General features: G+C 53.0%; 1 protein-coding gene across 1 annotated transcript in view; it reads left to right on the forward strand.

Annotated features, from left to right (window-relative positions):
• The first annotated feature begins 561 nt into the window (after positions 1 to 561).
• TENM4 (teneurin transmembrane protein 4) overlaps positions 562 to 17,262 on the forward strand; it is a 343,194-nt gene continuing 326,493 nt past the window's right edge. Inside the window, 1 exon segment of the mRNA XM_039915009.1 lies at positions 562 to 847. The gene's annotated coding sequence lies outside the window, so the exon portion shown is untranslated.

The following is a 17,262-nucleotide window of genomic DNA, read 5'->3' on the forward strand; positions in this document are numbered from 1 at the left end:
TAAAGATCATAAAAAATAATTAAAACACCCCCCACGGAAACGATTGGAGACTTTTCCTTGGTCTCGACACCCCCAGCGTGGCCGTCTGGTCCCCGAGAAGGGAGAGGACCGGTTGGTGACCTGTCATGGTGGTTCAGGCCCCTCGGCAAGTTCTGGTTCCGTCCCCATTGCGAAGGCGGTCCCGTCCCACCCCGGTCCTCCCGAAAGAGTCCTTGTCCGAGCCGTCCCCAACTGGCAGAGAATCTGCCGCGTGCGCCCGGCGCGAAGTTCGTTTCTCTACAGCGAGGCCCTGTTTCCTCTCCCCAGGTTCCCCTCCTGCCGCCCGCATATCGAGGGATGGATCTGTCATCGATGGGCCGCCCGGCGGGAGTCCATCCCGGAAGGTCACCGGGGCGGCTCTGGCTGCAGCCCGGCCCGGGTCCGGGAACACCGACCGTGCCCTGCACGAGCTCCTTTCTGTATGCGCGGCACGGCTCCCAGCCTGAAGCTGATGAGTGTGTGCAGTTAGCGCCGACGCATGCACACACACACACACACACACACACACACACACACACACACACACACAGAGGGACTTCTGCCTCTGCTCCCAAAGTGCAGCACTCGCTGCTGCAGTCTGCCACAGCCCTGCCGCTCTGGCCGAGGCCTCGGCTCCACGCTCGTTCCTGGGGGATGGGGGAGACGGCGCCGGGAACCGGCTGAAGAGGGAGCAGGGACACATTGCCGTCGCGGCCACCGGCCGCGACGGCCCTGCCGCTCGTCCTCCCCCCCGGCAGCTCTCCGAACCCGGCGGCGGCGGAGCCACCTCGGAAGGCGGACGGTCCCGGGGAGGTGGCCACCTGGACGGGTGAGTGGCCGGCGACCTTGTCGTTGGTTTCGTGCTGAAAGCCGAGGGCAGGGAACGGCTCCCCCGGCCTCCGGAGGCTGCCGCTTTGAGGGATCGCGGCTGGCTGGGGGAGACGTTCTGGCTGATTGAAGTTTCACAGCCGGCGAGAACACGGGCATCTCTCCCAGACCCCCCGAGGGTGCCAGGAGCTATCAGCGCCCACCCTCGGGGGCCCCCAGAGGGCTCGTCCTGACCTCGGACGCTCACGCGGGTCCGCTTGCACGGCGGCGAGGACCAGGAACGCGCTCTCCCGCCGTGGGGGAACACTGGGGGCCGTAAAGGGGGCCGGGGGGGTGGTTCTGAACTAGCCCCGGGGACTGGTGGAGGCAGGGGTTGAAACTGGTTTTTAGCAAGGTTTGTGAAACTTCTGAAGTTTGCCCTTCATGCTCAATTCTGGTTGCAAAAACATGAACTCCGCTGTGCGTGTGCGCGCGGGCTGTGGCAGAGTCCAGCGCGGAGGATTCCCTTGGCCTCCCGTAGGTGAGGCGGGCGTTTCGTACTCTCGCCTTCACGCTCTGGCTGGCCCTTCTGGGTCGTCGGCTCCTCCCGCCTGCACCGGTCCATTCGGGCCTCCCAAGGAGGAGTCCTACCAAGGCAGCAGCTCATCATGTGAGTTCCTGGCCACCCTGGGCAGTTCTCATCCTCCGCTCCACCCACCCTGCCCGGTGCCCGGGGACCAGCCCGGCAAGGTGCTGGGAAGATCAGTTGATGTGGAGATGGTGTGGCTTGGGGATTCAGAGTTAGGCATGGGGAGGGCCGAGAGAGAGAGGAAGAGAGAGAGAGAGGGAGCACACTACTAAAAGACACTTCATCCCTGAGGCTGCCTTCATGCTCTCAAATGGAAACAAATTAGAGATCACCCCTCTAGGTTCTCCTAAGAATTCCCCAATTTGTACGGCACAGACCACACTCTGTACCCAGAGGCTGGGGAGCCGGGAGGAGAGGGCCTTGGCTTCCATCGCTCCGGTAGGTACCGGCTGTGTTGGGGCGGTGGGCCGGCTTTACCCCTCGCCTCAGACACCCCCTCAGTCCCGTTCCTCCCCCGGGCGGGCCTCTCCAGCCCGACGGTGCTGCCATCCGGGCCTTCGGGCCCAGGCGCTAGAAGAACCGACTCCGCCTTTAGCAGTCTCTGATTCCAGATGCTCCCTGCTGCCGAGCGGAAGGTTTTGCGTCTGCCCTCTCCACTTCCCACCGCTCCCGGGGTCATCCCGTTACCACCCCTGCTCTGTCCACGGAGTCACCCGGCACGACGGACTCCGGCAGTGGCACCAGCTGACAAAGTTGCGCCTTCCGGGCCTGGGCCCATCCCCAGAGACAAACTGGGGAATCCACTGGGGTTCCAGGTTCGTCGCGGTCGCCATCGTGTCGGGTCGGGACACCTCAACCTTGTGTCTGTAGTAACAGCAGAACTGACGAGAAGAGAAAAGCGACGGTTCTCCTTTGGCCATCGGAAGGCCAGGGAGCAGGGGCACCGGGGGACAAGGCCGGTCGGGAGGTCACGACGGTCTTCCGTTTCCGCGGGAGTTTGGACCGAGCTGGGTGGGCCCCGTCGGCCTGGAGCCGAGATCTTCCAGGAAGGGGAAAGTAGAATTCCATCCTTCAGATGGCCTATCCCGAGACACGATGGGGCCCGTCTCTCCACAAAATGAACCGATCGATCTTCCGGCCAGGGTGCGTGGACAGCCAACGGGCAGCACCTGTAGCAGTTGCCCCGGACCGGGTTTCCCACGCTGGCTCCGACCGGCGGGTGGACGCCCCGTGCCAATCCTCCCTAGGCAGTTCAATGAACGAGGGCTGTCAGTTGGAATGAAGTGAAGGAAACGCAAAGCGGCTTCACTATGGAAGGGAATTAGGATCCGGGGGGGCGAGTCGGTCTTTGATTTCTTTAGCAGCAGCCTATTGGATGAAGTTTCAAGAATCCCCAACTCTTGCCCTCGGGCATTCCCCCTATCTCGAATGAGACTGGTCTGGAACCTATTGCCCGGAGACTCTGGGAAAATTCGGGGTTTGGAATAATGGTTGTCGGCCGAGCGTTTCCCCTCCCGGTTGACCCCCTCTTCGGTTTCGACCTTTGCTCCGGGCCCCACCCTGAGAGTTTCTCCTAGATCTGGAGCCGTCTCCCGGGGGTCGGCAATAGAGAGCGAAAGTTCATCCGAGTAGGATTTAGAGATCGGAAAGGGGACGTGTTACCTGAATAAAAAGTGGTTTCCGTCGGCGGGTCCGACGGTCTCCCGTCAGAACCAGGGTTTCCGTTGCGAGGGGCGGCGACGGGGGTCATTTTTGCAGCCCGACGGGGCTGGGACATCTCCGGTTAATTGTTCCGGGGGGTCATTCCTCTAGAAAGGAATGGAATGGGCCCTCGGGCTTCCACCGCATCCCTGAATCTAGTTGAGACATCTAGTGGTCCAGCTGAGTGGTGCTGTCCCCTGCGCTATCTTGTCCCCAATACAGACGGATCCCTTCGGCTTTGGGCTCTTAGCGGAGAAGACCAGTCCTTCGGGCTTGGCTGCTTGGTAAGTGCCCTTTAATGGAAGAGCTTTCCCGCTTTTCTGCAATTACGGCGAAATGCCTCTCCTTCCCCGAGTTTTGAAATATCCTGCCCCCCCCCCCCCCCAACAATCCCTTTTTCTTTTTCGGTTGAGGGGGGACAAGGAAGATGAAGAAATGAGCGTGAGAGAGAGTACGACTGAGAAGGAGACTGAGGCAGAGAGAAAGAGATCGGGTAGGAAAGGTTGAGAGAGACGGAACGAGGGGTAAGTGTTTATCATTTACTCCGTGGGCAAACGACCCGTGCAGTCAGATCTGTCTATCTTTGGTCCTCTCTGTGTATAGTGGTCATCTGAACTGGTAAAAACAAGCCGGGGGGAGTTTATAAGTTACGTAAATGTACACATGTTAAAATTTACTCTGAATATTTCTAGTCAGGTCATTGCTTGACACAGTTTCTCCCCAAGCCTTTTGGTTCAGAAGCAGAGGAGTGTGTACTTGGGTATATAAATAGACTTCTATGTGTGCCTACTTGGATACCTTGAGTCGCTGAGCGAAAGCTGCTTTCTCATCTGCAGCCCGAGGTGCCATTTGCTCAGCACTGAAAGCTGGTAAACGAGGGGTCCGGAGCTCCTCGGGTCTCTCTCTCCCATCGGTTTCCCCATCTGGGTTCTGGGTAGCCCGGTAGGAAGTCACCCCTGGATGAAGTGTAGCATTCCACGGGAAACCAATTTCAGGGAACGCTCACCCCCGTGAGAGTCAGAAAGCGGGAAGAGAACCAGAATCGCGTGGGTGGCACGGCACTGGCGGTGGAGCTTCATTCCGACCCCACGCAGGATGAGACTCCCGTTTCAGGGGACCCGCGGAGGCAACGGTATCCAACTGGAAAGCCGTGGAGCCACAGAGGCGGTAGACATACCGGAAAACCTTAAAGGAAAGACGTTCACCCCTTTCCCCTCCTCAATTTGATTCCACTGGCAGTTCCTTGGTGGATTGTCATGGTTCGCGCAGTCGGGTGCCCGGAGTTCTGTTTCCCAAAGGCAGTCCTCGATCGGCAGATAGATGAAATGCCACTTTCCAAATTATTCTTCGGGATTCTTGGCTTGGGTTAATGATTCCCTAGGTGGAATTATGAAAGAAAAATGGTAATACATTGCTCAGTGTTGTTTTGTCACTGCGAAGTAATTGATCTATAGCCGTAAGTGTGAATGATGGATGAGTTGATTTTGTCTGTGCTTCTCGGTCCCCTTAGCTTTAAACTGGGGATTCTCCATTCCGTTTAGACTGTGAACCCTGCGTGGGGGCAGGGACTGAGTTAAATCTCATTTCATGGTACCTAACCCAGCGCTGAGCACAGTGTTTGGCCCATAGCAAGCACTTGACAAATAGTTCTAATCCCAGCTCCTCCACCTGTCTGCTGTATGACCTTGGGCAAGTCACTTTGCTTCTCTGTGCCTGAGTCCCCCCATCCGTAGAGTGGGGATTGAGATTGTGACCCCCACATGGGACAGGGACTGTGTCCAACCAGTTTGCTTGTGTCCACCCCAATGCTTAGTACAGTACCTGGCGCATAATAAGTGCTTAAGAAATGCCGTAATATTATTATCATCCTCATTAACTCAGTGATTACTGTTGTCAGCGTGGACACTCCCTATGGGCTGGGGCTAAATCTTACTATTTCGTTGCCCTTCCCAAGCATTCCTTTAAGAGCATTTTACTCCGTAAGTGTTCATTCGTTACCGTTACCACCAGGATTCCTTCTCCTCCTCACCCTTCTCCTCTTCCCCTCATAGGCTGTGGCAGGGAGTAGTCCCAGAAGCTATTTTCGGAACGGCAGCAAGCCGCTGCGCATTATGAGTAGCAACAGCCTGAGGGCGGGCCTGGCAGGATCAGCCGTAAGCCTCTCTAACCCCCGGGAGCCATTTTTAAGGCACAACGCAATAGTCGAAACGATGGTCTTCCAAAAATTATATTATCTTCCCGCAATTAAATGTAATTGCCATTCTCCCTATCGGACCGACAAGCCCATCCCTATTGGTAATTGAAATTCTGCCTTTCTAAGGATAAAGTTGTGGTGCTTCAGATGGGCTTCGGGGGCTGTTTCTTCGGGAAGGGAAGGGTATTAAGGAGAAAGATCATTTGAAACTGCCAATGAAAACATCTCCTCTAAAGAGATGTTTCTAAAACTCATTGATGTGGGCCAGACCCAGCCAGTCTGGGTTCAGGAAGAACGATCCCACTCCCGCTCGATAGTAAATTACCCTGATCGAAGGCCTATTTTATTCAGAGCTCCCAAATTAGGACGGTGTTCAGCACCCAGGACACTGTGGTAATAGAGTATTTATTAAACACCTACTAGGTAGAGAGCACTATGTTAAACTCCGGGAGAGCGTGCACAGGTGGAAATCAAACCCTGTCCCTGCTGCTCGGGGCAGGGGGTGGGCGGTGTTTTTGATTGCAACAGTCGATAACATTTAGGTCTTAGCTTGAAGATCTGCAGTAAGTAAGAATCCCATTTTGAAAGCACTGCTTACTGCAAGCTGCAAACTGTATTCGTAACTTTCCCGAGCCCTGGTACGGTGCTCTGCTCACTCTGGGTGCCCAATAAGTACACTTGATTGATTGATTGTACAAGATTCTGCTTGGGATAATGAGCTGCAAGAAGCTCTGATTGATTCATTGTTCACCAAGAAGCCAAGACTCAGATGAGTGGCTCTGATGGGCTGTGCCATCTGAGTCACTTTCAGCTGATTTTAAGCGGAAAGCTAATCCTAGAAAGGTATAAAAATAATTTTAGGGAGGATTGCAGGCTAAGGATTGTCACGGGACAGCTCGCTGGCAGCTGCCTGCAGATGTTTTCAGGCAGTTCCAAGCCCCTCTTACGGAAGGAAGAAAATTCCGCTTCCTCCCCTGACACCATAATAACAGAGTGATAATTGTGGCATTTGTTAAATATTTACTCTATGTCAAACACTGTGTTGAGCGCTGTGATAGATACGAGATCATCGGGTTAGACACAGTCCCTGTCCCACGTGGGGCTCAGAGTCTTAGGAGGGAGAACAGACACTCAATCCTCATTTTACAGATGAGGAAACTGCGGCACAGAGAAATTAAATGATTTGCCCAAGGTCACCCAGCAGGCAAGGTGGTGGCACGGCGATTAGAACTCAGGTCCTCTGACTCCAAGACCCATGCTCTTTCCACTACACCACGCTGCTTCCTTGCAACAAAACTTCCCTTCACCCTGTAACACTTCCCTCTACCCCTGATCCCTCACACGGCATCATTTCCCTCTAGCCTTGTTCCCACACACTGAAATGTTCAAGACAGGCCCTCCAGAAATGTAGTTTTCCCTTTCACCCACAGCATTTCTGGTATCAGTCCACATCTTCCCAAACCATGTTCTTGTCAAGCCCATTTGAAGGGAAAAATGATTTCGCTGATTAAACATCTTTTGTCTCTCTGAGTGATTAGACCCCCAGCATTCTTTGATAAAAGGAAATACCCCTTCAGATTTGGGAAAGAATGGTGCAAACATGTAGTTATGTCTCCTTTCTGCTGTGTCTTCCTGGAAGAAGAAAGCTGGTCACATCTTGGAGGCGCGCTAATGTTGCTTTTCATCTTTTTTATAAAGCTATTTTAAGAGATTAAAGTTTTTTTCTTTTTTAGCAAAGTGAAGTTTTTTTTCATCATGGCAAATTTATATCCCCGTAACTAGCACCTAAGTATTTCTGCACCAGATACACACCTCTGCATCCTCCCCCACTCTCTGCAACTCCTCTGCACATTTCGGCTTTTATCCTATTAGATAAACATCTAAACTGTAAGTTCATCCTCCAGACTCTAAGCTCACTATGGGCCGGGAACATCTCCACTAATTCCGCTGTATTGTACTCTCCCAAGTGCTTAGTACAGTGCTCCGCACGTAGTAAGCGCTCGATAAATACTTTTGATTGATTTTTTTCATTCCTTTATTAGATCTGGAAATTATTTTATGTCACTCTTCTCCTCTAACCTGTAAGCTCCTTAAGGACAGAGATCCGGTTTATTACCCGGACTCTCTACTGGACTCTCCCAAACACTTTAGGAACAACAAAAATAAGAATTGTGGTGTTTGCTAATGAAGTTGGTATTTGTTAAGCGCTTACTATGTGCGGAGCACTGTTCTAAGCGCTGGGGTAGATACAGGGTCATCAGGTTGTCCCAAGGGGGGCTCGCAGTCTTCATCCCCATTTTACAGGTGAGGTAACTGAGGCACAGAGAAGTTAAGTGACTTGCCCACAGTCACACAGCTGACAAGTGGCAGAGCCGGGATTCGAACCCATTGCTTCCATCACCCAAGCCCGGGCTCTTTCCACTGAGTCACGCTGTTAAGTGCTTACTATGTGCTAAGCACTAGGGTAGGTGCAAGATAAACAGATTGGACCCACCCCCCGTCCCCCGTGGGGCTCTCAGCCTAAAGGGGAGAGAGAACGTGAATGCAATCCCTGTATCATCGGTGAGGAAACTGTGGAAAGAGAGGTTAAGTGACACGGACGAGATCACGCAGCGGGCAAGTGGCGGAGTCGGGATTAGAAGCCGGGACTCCTGGCTCCCAGGCCTGTGCTCTTTCCGTTAGGCCGCACTGCTTCTCTAGTACAGTGCTCTGCGCGGAGCAGGCACTCAGTGAATACTGTTGATGGGTTGATCTGAACCCTAAATAAATTGATGTGAAACTTGAATCTTGGCACGGGACAGGTTGGAGGGAGAGTTCCTGCCAGGTCCAACACTGGATTCATTTCGGTTTCATTTCTGGGTCTTGGCTGCTCTGAGGGAATTCTCTCTGAAAATAATAATAATGACGGGATTTCTTAAACGCTGTGTACCAAGCGCTGTCCTGGGATAGCTCCGATATAAGCAGATTGGACACAGTCCCTGTCCCACACAGGGCTCATGGCTAAGGGGGAGGAGAAACGAGTATCGAATCCCTGTTTTACGGATGAGGAAACGGAGGCACAGAGAAGCGAAGTGGTTTGTTCCAAGTCACACAGCGAGCAAGAGGCCGAGTTGGGATTTGAGGCCCGGTCTCCTGACCCCATCTACTAGGCCATCCTGCTGCTCTGGCCCAGGACATGGGGAGAGGAGGGCAGCATCCCCGGGGCTGGAGGGATCTTGGCAAGGCAGGGCACACCAGGAGGCCTTCCCCGTCTATGTGTCCCTGAGAACTGACCTACTTAGGTTTCCTTCTGGGGCTAGTCTTCCCCTCCCCGACCCCACCTCACCCCACAGTCTCCTTCCTCTCCTTCAGCCCTGCCAAGTAGTTCCAACCAAGAGTGGAAAAAGCCCCCAAATAGGAGGCAGGAGACACAGGTTCGAGTCCCGGCTCTGCCACGGGCCTGCTGTGTTTCTTCGGGCAAGTCTCGAGGCCTCTTTGAGCTTGGGTTTCCTCACCTGTAAAATGGGGACAAGACCACCAGTCTCCTAACGTCATACGTCCTGAGCCCCGTAGGGGACGAGGACGGTCTTCAATCCGGTTATCTTCTCTCTAACCCGGCGCCTAGCGCAGAGTAGATATGTTATAAACCCCCAAATTAGGAGTAGTTTGGTAAAGGTGGTCTTCGGGTCGGTAGCTTCCCCGAGGGGGTCAGTCAGGGACGGAGGAAACCCGGAGCTCACTCTCTGGGGAAGGGACCACCCCCAGCCAATGGATTTCCGCCCTCCTCCCCAGCCCTCCCGGACCCCAGAAGAGGGGCTTCCTTCTCGTGGTCTCCGTGGAACTGTCTCTCGTCCGGACTGACACTATGCCCTTGCACAGGTCATTGGTGGGCACCTCCCCACTGGCGAATTGGCACAGTGCAACCTATTTTTTGATCCATGCCTCTACTGAGAATTGCTTAATTAATGTTTGTTTAATTAGCTCGGTAGCATTTTGAGAGCCTCTCACGCGAAGCCCTATGAAGCGCAGGAAAGTATTTCTGTGGTTGGTGGGGGCTGGGTCACGGCACTGGACGGATTGGTCGGGGACGGGGTATCCAAGAACTCACGGCCTCGTGGTTCGGTGGTGGTTTCAGACCCACCCGTCACCTTAAGAGGGAATACGGACAGACCAGAGTGGCCGGGGCAAAGCGCACAGGGGCCGCTCGACACCTCGCCTGCGCGGAACCCGGGCTGGTTCTCAATCAGAGCGCCAGCGGGGCGGGACTTTGGAGCAATTTCAGTTCTTGGTGCCAGTTCCGGCGGTCATCAAGTGCCACTCACATGGCCTCTCCTCCCTGCCCAGAGGATCTCCGGGGGGAGGCACCGAGAGAGGTGAGAATGAGGCAGCAGGAGGAGCTTGGCTTGACTTCTTTGTTCCCAGGAGGGACCTGGATTTTAGTGGCAGGAAATAAGAGTTGATGGACGCTCAGTGTGTGTGTGGTTGGAGGGAATGGGGGGCGGCGGGGCGAAGGAGGGACCCGTTCTTGACACGTCTCCAGTCAAGTCTGCTTCTCCCGAAAGGGCAGGCGAAATGCTAATGATTTTTGTCCTTGCTCCGCAAGATTGCCGTCCCCTGCCTCCAGAGGGTAATTTTATTACCGCCCTTAAACTGTAAAATGGGGATGACCCAGTTACTGGTTGCACAGTATAAATGATCAGGGTCCAGCTTCTTTCTGGAAAGGCCTCTCCCCGACTGTTTTTTCTCTGAATCTCTTAAAAATTCATGGAAATTCTTTGCACATCCGATCAAATATTTGTTGGAGAATCTATAATACTACTTTAAATTTATTTAGCATCTTTCTTCTACAGGAGTTCAGCACCTTTCTCCTCACTGGGGTCCTCTGTGTTCATTGGTAGCCAGGGGCAGATGTTTGCCCAGAGGTGGAATGAATGAATCAATCAGTCAGTAACATTTATTGAGCACTCGCTGTGTATTGAGCACTGTGCCAGATGCTTGGGAGAGATTAATGCAGCAGAGTTGGTAGACTCGTTCCCTGCCCACAGGGAGCAAGTAATTGCACCCTAGGACTCACTCCCGCCATCAGTGTGGCAATCTGTAGTATTTACTGCGTGTCTGAGCGGTGTGATACACTGTTCTAAGCACTTGGGAGGTACAGAATAGAGAAGTCACAGTAGATCGTACACTCTTTGAGGGCAATTGTCGACCATTTCTATTCTATCATATCTTCCCAAGGGCTTCGTACAGTGGCCCGCACTCAGGGAGCCTTCAGTAAATACCACTGATCGGTTCCTTAATGAGCATGCACTCTAATGGGGGAGACAAGCTGAAAAACGTGCCAATAGAGAATAAAAGAAATAAATTGAATGTACTATGACATAACTAGAAACAGAAGTGCTCAGGATCACACAGGACGGGTGATATAAGTGCTGCAGTAGCGGGCCACCCCCGTTGGTGTTGGTGGCATCCGCGGGACCCCAGAGTTCAGCCGTGTTCTCCCCGCTCCCTCCTCTCCAGCAATCCCGGAGGGAGGAGGAACTGTGTGGACCCGGCTAGCCGAGAAGAATTTCATTTCAGGGGCAGACTAGGACCACGGCGTCACTTCCAGCCTGTCTCGTTGTCTCTCCCTTCCAAGGCGGGGCCGAGTGGCGACGGGGGAACAGTGGCGGTTCATCAGGGTCTTTCCTCCATCCCTCTCCTGGGCCTGCCTGCTTCTCCCACCTCAGGGGCAATCAGCGGGCATTGGGAGCTAATGGGAGTCTGCCAGACCCCTGCCTCTCTCCCTTAGAGCCACGACGGTCTCTGAGGAGGAAAGCGGGCTGCCATCTTGCCTCTGCAAACCTTTACCAATAAAGGGGTGTCGACCTGTCCGGGCTAATTCAGTGGTAATTGTTGAACACTTACTGTGTGCAGAGCACTGTACTAAGTCCCTAGGAGAGCGCGGTATAGAGGCGGGAGACGCAACCCCCGTCTAATGGGACCCATAGAATCATCCACAGCCTCAAGTGGTGGAGTGATGGCGTTCAAGGCGTAGACTCCTGGGTGGGACAGGGTCTGTGCCCAATCCGCCTCTTGTGTCTACCCCAGCGCCTAGCACATCGTGAGCATTTAACAAACACCAGCACCCCCGGATTGAGGTGGATGGATCTCTCAGTGGAATCAGGAGAGTGGGTAGGGGGACAACATTAGGGTCGGGAACTGGGGATGGGGACTACCGTGCTTGGCAGTTTTGGCTTCCCGTGATTTCCCCCGAATGGTTGCAGGAAGCAAGGAACGATTCCGTTAGTCCGGTTTGACAGTTAGAAGTGGAAGATAACGTCAACCCTGAAGCGGCATTAGATTGAACCCGCTGGAAGGCGACATTTTCCCAGGCGGGAGAGGTTCCAGCTTTACCCCCCCGGACCGATGATAACTGGACACCGCTGTCGACATCTGTCGTGATAAATTACCACGGAGGGCCCTTCAGAAGCGGAAGGTTTTGTTCGTACCTGACGTCTTGCGGGGCGCTTAATAAATAGGCTGCCGACGGTGTTGATGATGATGAGTTTAGTAACTCTCCTTATCCACAGAGCAGCAGCCTCTTCAAGATCACTGGATGAGTTATTCTCGTGAAAGAGCTCTAAGGATTGGGAGGCAACAGGGCCCTGGGAAACCAGGATGGGCTCGGGAGTTGGGAGACCTGGGCTCTGGACCCGACTCTGCCCCTGGCCTGCTGTGTGACCTTGATCAAGCCAGCCAACCTCTCCAGCCCTCAGGTTTCTCGTCTCTAAAATGGGGATTAACCAGACCTGTCCCTTCCCTACTTCACAGGGATATTGCGAGGACAGGACCAGGTAGGGAGAGCAGGTATCTCATCCCCATTTTACAGATGAGGAAATCAAGGCCCAGAGCACCACAGTGACTTGCCCAAGCCCTCTGAGGACCTCATTTTCCTCATCTCTAAACAGGGGGTTATTGTTGAAGCTCTTACTCTGGGCGAAGCAGTGTGCCAAGGCGGGGGATAATTAGATCATACACAGCTCCTGTCCCACGGGACTGTGGGAATGCTAGACTTCGGACTTGGCTGCCTTAAGCGTAGGTCTAGGTCAGGCTTAGGTCTACTTAGTGATTTCCCCTGCTTCAAAGTGAAGGGAGGAGAGTGTCTTGACACACTGAAATCAGATGAGAGTCACAAGGCGTTTCGCTGTCATCCTTCGCGCCATTTTATACTTCTTTTGCACCTTCTGTCCCGGCATCTTGAAACCTCTTTGCGCGTTGATTAGGTCATCCGACACCCAGGAATGATTGTGATCACGTAATGAAACTTAACCGTCAAAACATCAACTGCTCTTTAGTGCCCGGGGGGGTGGGGGACTGGAGGGGGCAGGGTAGAAGCAGCGAAGCAGATGGCACCACCATCCCCTGTTGTCTGGTGAGGTCAGAGCTCAGCTGCAAACCTCGGGAGGAGCTGATTGACTGATTAGCTGACTGAGAAACTGCCAGCCGTCCCCGTGGATGGCCAGAGCTGGGGGTGTGATGGGTACCAGCCCCTGCCCGTCAGCTGGCGGAACTGGAAATCTTGCCCCCCAGAAGGGCTGCTCCAGTATGGCCTAGTGGGTAGAGCCCGGGCTTGGCGGTCAAAAGGTCCTGGGTTCTAATCCCGGCTCCACCACTGGTCTGCGGTGTGACCCCTGGGCAGATCACTTCTCTCTGCCTCGGTTGCCTCACCCGTAACATGGAGATTAAGACCTTGAGCCCCGTGTGGGACGGGGACTCTGTCCAATCTGATTTGCTTCTGTGCCTGGCACATAGTAAGCGCTTAAAAATACCACAATTATTATTATTGGGGGCGCAACGCTCGACACTCCACTCTGCTGTCAGGTTGTCCCTGGAGGGCTGTCGGGGCCCAGCTCGGCTCTACGCTGACGACCGAGTCCCCCATCGTTCATAATGGACGGTGGCATTGTGCTCTTGGAAAGATCACAGGGCCAGGAGAAAGGGGTTCTGAGCCTAGCTTGGCCTCGGCCGGCCCCGTGACCTTCAGCAGGTTATTTCCCCTCTCTGGAGCTCGGTTTCTTCTTCTGTGAAATGGGGATAGAGTACCCCCGCTCCCTCCCTCTTAGATCACAAGCCTGCGGGACAGTGACTGTGTTCAACTTGATTACCTTGTATCTACCCCCGACCCCAAGACGGTGCTTGACTCAGAGGAAACGGAATTATGTACGGTAATCAACTAACTCAATGCCAATAAGTCAGGGCCAAGTGGCAGACTAGCCCAGTGTTTCACTATTAACTAGCATGAAGGTGCCTGCTATGTGCAGAGCACTGTTCTAAGCGCTGGGGGAGATATAGGGTAATGGGGTGGTCCCACGTGAGACTCACAGTTAATCCCCATTTTACGGATGAGGTGACTGAGACACGGAGAAGTGAAGTAACTCGCCCACGGTCACACAGCTGACAAGTGGCAGAGTCGGGATTCGAGCTCATGACCTCTGACTCCCGAGCCCGGGCTTTTTCCTCTGCGCCACGATGCTTCTCTCCGTCACCCCCCCACCGCCCTCCAACCCCTCCCAAGGCCAGTTGGGATCAGGGCTGTGGAGGGAGAGAACCACGGGATGTACGCGCTGTCTTTGGCGCCGAATTCTGCTCCGACGTGAAGACTGAAATCCGAACACGAAAACGGCTCAGGAAAGACCGCTGATGGATCTTTATGGATCATGAAACAAGAAACAACAGCTCCGTTGCCAGAGGACAAAATGTAATTCGGAAGCAGTCATTTAGTCCCATTAGGGTTGAGCAGACCCACCGAGGCAAAGGGGCTTCGCTCGCCCGCCGGTCCCCAAGAAGTGTCAGCGGCCCCTAGGACGTCCAGTCACGGCCGCTGTCGGCTCAGCTAACCGCCCCCCTCTCCTCAGCCTGGCGCGTCTGTTAGTTGGGGGGGTTCACCACTAGCGGGTTCTCACCATTCTGGCACTGAGGCTCTTAGAGCCGTTCTGCACTTGCCTTTTCTTGAACGTAAAGCCAGTGCCCGTCCCCCTCTTCCGGCCTCAGATCAGGAGCCCCTAAAGGGCTGTGTCCAACCTGATTATCGTGTATCTACCTCAGACCTTAGAAAATGGTGTTTAAGAAAAAACACAGTTATTATTATCACTGTTGTCTGTGGCTGCGTTTGTCTTAAAAGATGCAGAATATGGTTTTAATGCAGGCTAGCCAATCGTTTTCCTAAGAGCAGTTATTAAATATGTGTGTATATACGCTCCAAATCATAGATTATACATGATGTATTTTTTGAATATATATAATATATATTTTTTATATACTTGTATATATGTTTATTTTTGTGTGTGTGTGTATATATATACATGCATATGCATCTGGGGGATCCCCCTGTTTAGCCTGAGGCCTTGGAAGTCCTTGCACTAAGGTGACCCAGTTAATAATGTTGGTATTTGTTAAGCGCCTACTATGTGCCGAGCACTGTTCTAACTGCTGGGGGAGATACAGGGTCATCGGGCTGTCCCACGGGAGGCTCCCAGTTAATCCCCATTTTACAGATGAGGTAACTGAGGCCCAGAGAAGTGAAGTGACTTGCCCACAGTCACACGGCTGCCAAGTGGCAGAGCCGGGATTCGAACTCATGACCTCTGACTCCCAAGCCCGGGCTCTTTCCGCTGAGCCACGGCTGCTTCTCACGCCCTGTCCCATCGCTCCTCTTGAGGCTGCTGGGCCCCGTCCCTGTCTTCCTTGGGGACTCCTCAGCCCCGGACATGCCCAAGACGCCCTTTGCAAATGGCTGTCAGATCAGGGGAATGACCAGAGAGACAGCTGCTTTCATTTCTGACCCACTGCATCTTCCCAAAGGAAGGTGTTAGCATTCTACTTTTGAGCTTCGTTTCCTCTGTTGCTTCTCTAGGGGCCGAGGCCTGAGAGAATGTTTCCTGTAGAAATGGCTCTTTACGAAGCTGCGGGGGTCTTGGACGGAGCACATTAAGGAATGCTAAACGTCGTCGTCCTTCGCCGTGGCCTCAAGGCTCCGCTCGGAGTACACAACCGCTGCATGTTATTACTGCTCGTTCAAGACTAAGAACCTGTTAAGAGTCCTGGGCAGCTGCTCTGTGGCCAAGGCCGAGGCAGAATACCAGAACCGGACCTCTGAGTTTATTAGAGACAAGCCCCCGGACCTCTCCCAGTATCCCAGCCACCAGAAGGGTCCCGCTTGCCCATGGGTTCGGTCTCAGGGTGGCTCCTGGTGGGCGCGCGGTCAGTCAGCCAGCCAGTCGTTATATATTCATCGAGGGTTCACGATGTACGAAGCACTGTGTTAAGCTGCTGGGGGAGACACGAGATAATCGGGTCGGACGCAGTGTCCCATCCGGGCCTCCCAGTCTAAAGGGGAGACCAGATATTGACTCCCCATTTACAGATGAGGTAACCGAGGCCGAAAGAAATTCATCGACTTGGCCGAGATCCCACAGCAGATCGGTGTCCGCTTTTCCACTCATCCTCGTTTATATTTTCTTAAACTCGTCTTCATCGTGTATGCGTATATGCTTATTAAACTGTATATTCGAAGATAGATTTTTATTGCTCTGCAAATATTTGGTAAAATCAAGTGGCTAGATGAATTCCGCGGACTTCTCTTAGGACAGGACACCCCGATTGTTTTCCATTTGAGCTGTGAAGTCTGATCCGTTCTGTAGGTAGATCTCCCAAAAGATGAGGGAAAAGATTGCTTAATTTCTTTGGAACTGAAATGGACGAGTCACTGAGAGCAAAGACGTCGAGAGCGAGTGGTCCGGTGCTGTCTAGAGAGATGGATTAGCGGGCCAGTGGTTCTGGCCTTCGTTTCTTTGGCTCCGTGATTGGCTATTCGGTGGGAAGTCGGAACCTCCGGGGTTTCCTCAGGGTTGAGCAATGACTCCCCCTTAGTGGCTCCTAGAAATCAGTTTTTGACAGGAATGTGTCGTGGCCGCTTTCGGCTACCGATGTCCAGTCGATCGATCGAGAGCCCCAGAGCACCCATTGAAATTAGGCCAAGGGTTCTGAAATTCAAGAGGAAGGTCTGTTCTTGGGTTTAGGGTCGTGAAACAGTTAGGTCAACATCAATTTCTTCCGTTGTACCTCCCAAGCGTTTGGTTGGACACTAAACCGACGGTACCCACTGGGCACTCGATATATTTAATCGCAACGCCGACTCCCTCAAATGCTTTAGTACATTGTGTTCCACGGTGTTCCACTCAACAGGTGTCCAGTAAATATCAATACCATTACTATATATATATATATATGGTGGTATTTGTTAAGCGCTTACTATGTGCAAAGTGCTGGGGGGATACAAGGTGATCAGGTTGTCCCACGTGGGGCTCACAGTTTTTCATCCCCATTTTACAGATGAGGTAACTGAGGCACAGAGAAGTTAAGTGACTTGCCCACAGTCACACAGCTGACAAGCGGCCGAGTCGGAATTCGAACCCATGACCTCTGACTCCCAAACCCGGGCTCTTTTCACTGAGCCACGCTGCTTCTCTCTCTCACTCTCTCTCTCTCTCTCTCTATATATATATATGCAGAAGCATCATGTCCCAGTGGATAGAGCACAGTCCTGGGAATCAGAAGGTCTTGTGTTTTAATCTTGTCTCCCCCACTTATCTGCTCTGTGACCCTGAACAAGTCACTTAACGTCTCTGTGCCTCAGTTCCCTCATCTGTAAAATGGGGGTTAAGACTGGGCGTCCTGGGTGAGGCAGGGACTGTGTCCAACCTGATTATCTTGTATTTACCCACCTCAGTGCTTAGAAAAGTGTCTGGCACACAGTAAGCTCTTAACAAATGCTATTATTATCATATATACCGAAATCTGACTACCGATATGTGACTACCGATATGGGTGTGTGTGTGTGTGTGTGTAAAACCTATTAGTGGTAATAATAATGGTGATATTTATTGAGTTCCCCAAGACCCCTTCTTAACGTTCTGTAGTCCCTTTAAATTTCTGC

Source organism: Ornithorhynchus anatinus, chromosome 20 (genome assembly GCF_004115215.2).
Source record: "Ornithorhynchus anatinus isolate Pmale09 chromosome 20, mOrnAna1.pri.v4, whole genome shotgun sequence".
NCBI lineage: Eukaryota > Metazoa > Chordata > Mammalia > Monotremata > Ornithorhynchidae > Ornithorhynchus > Ornithorhynchus anatinus.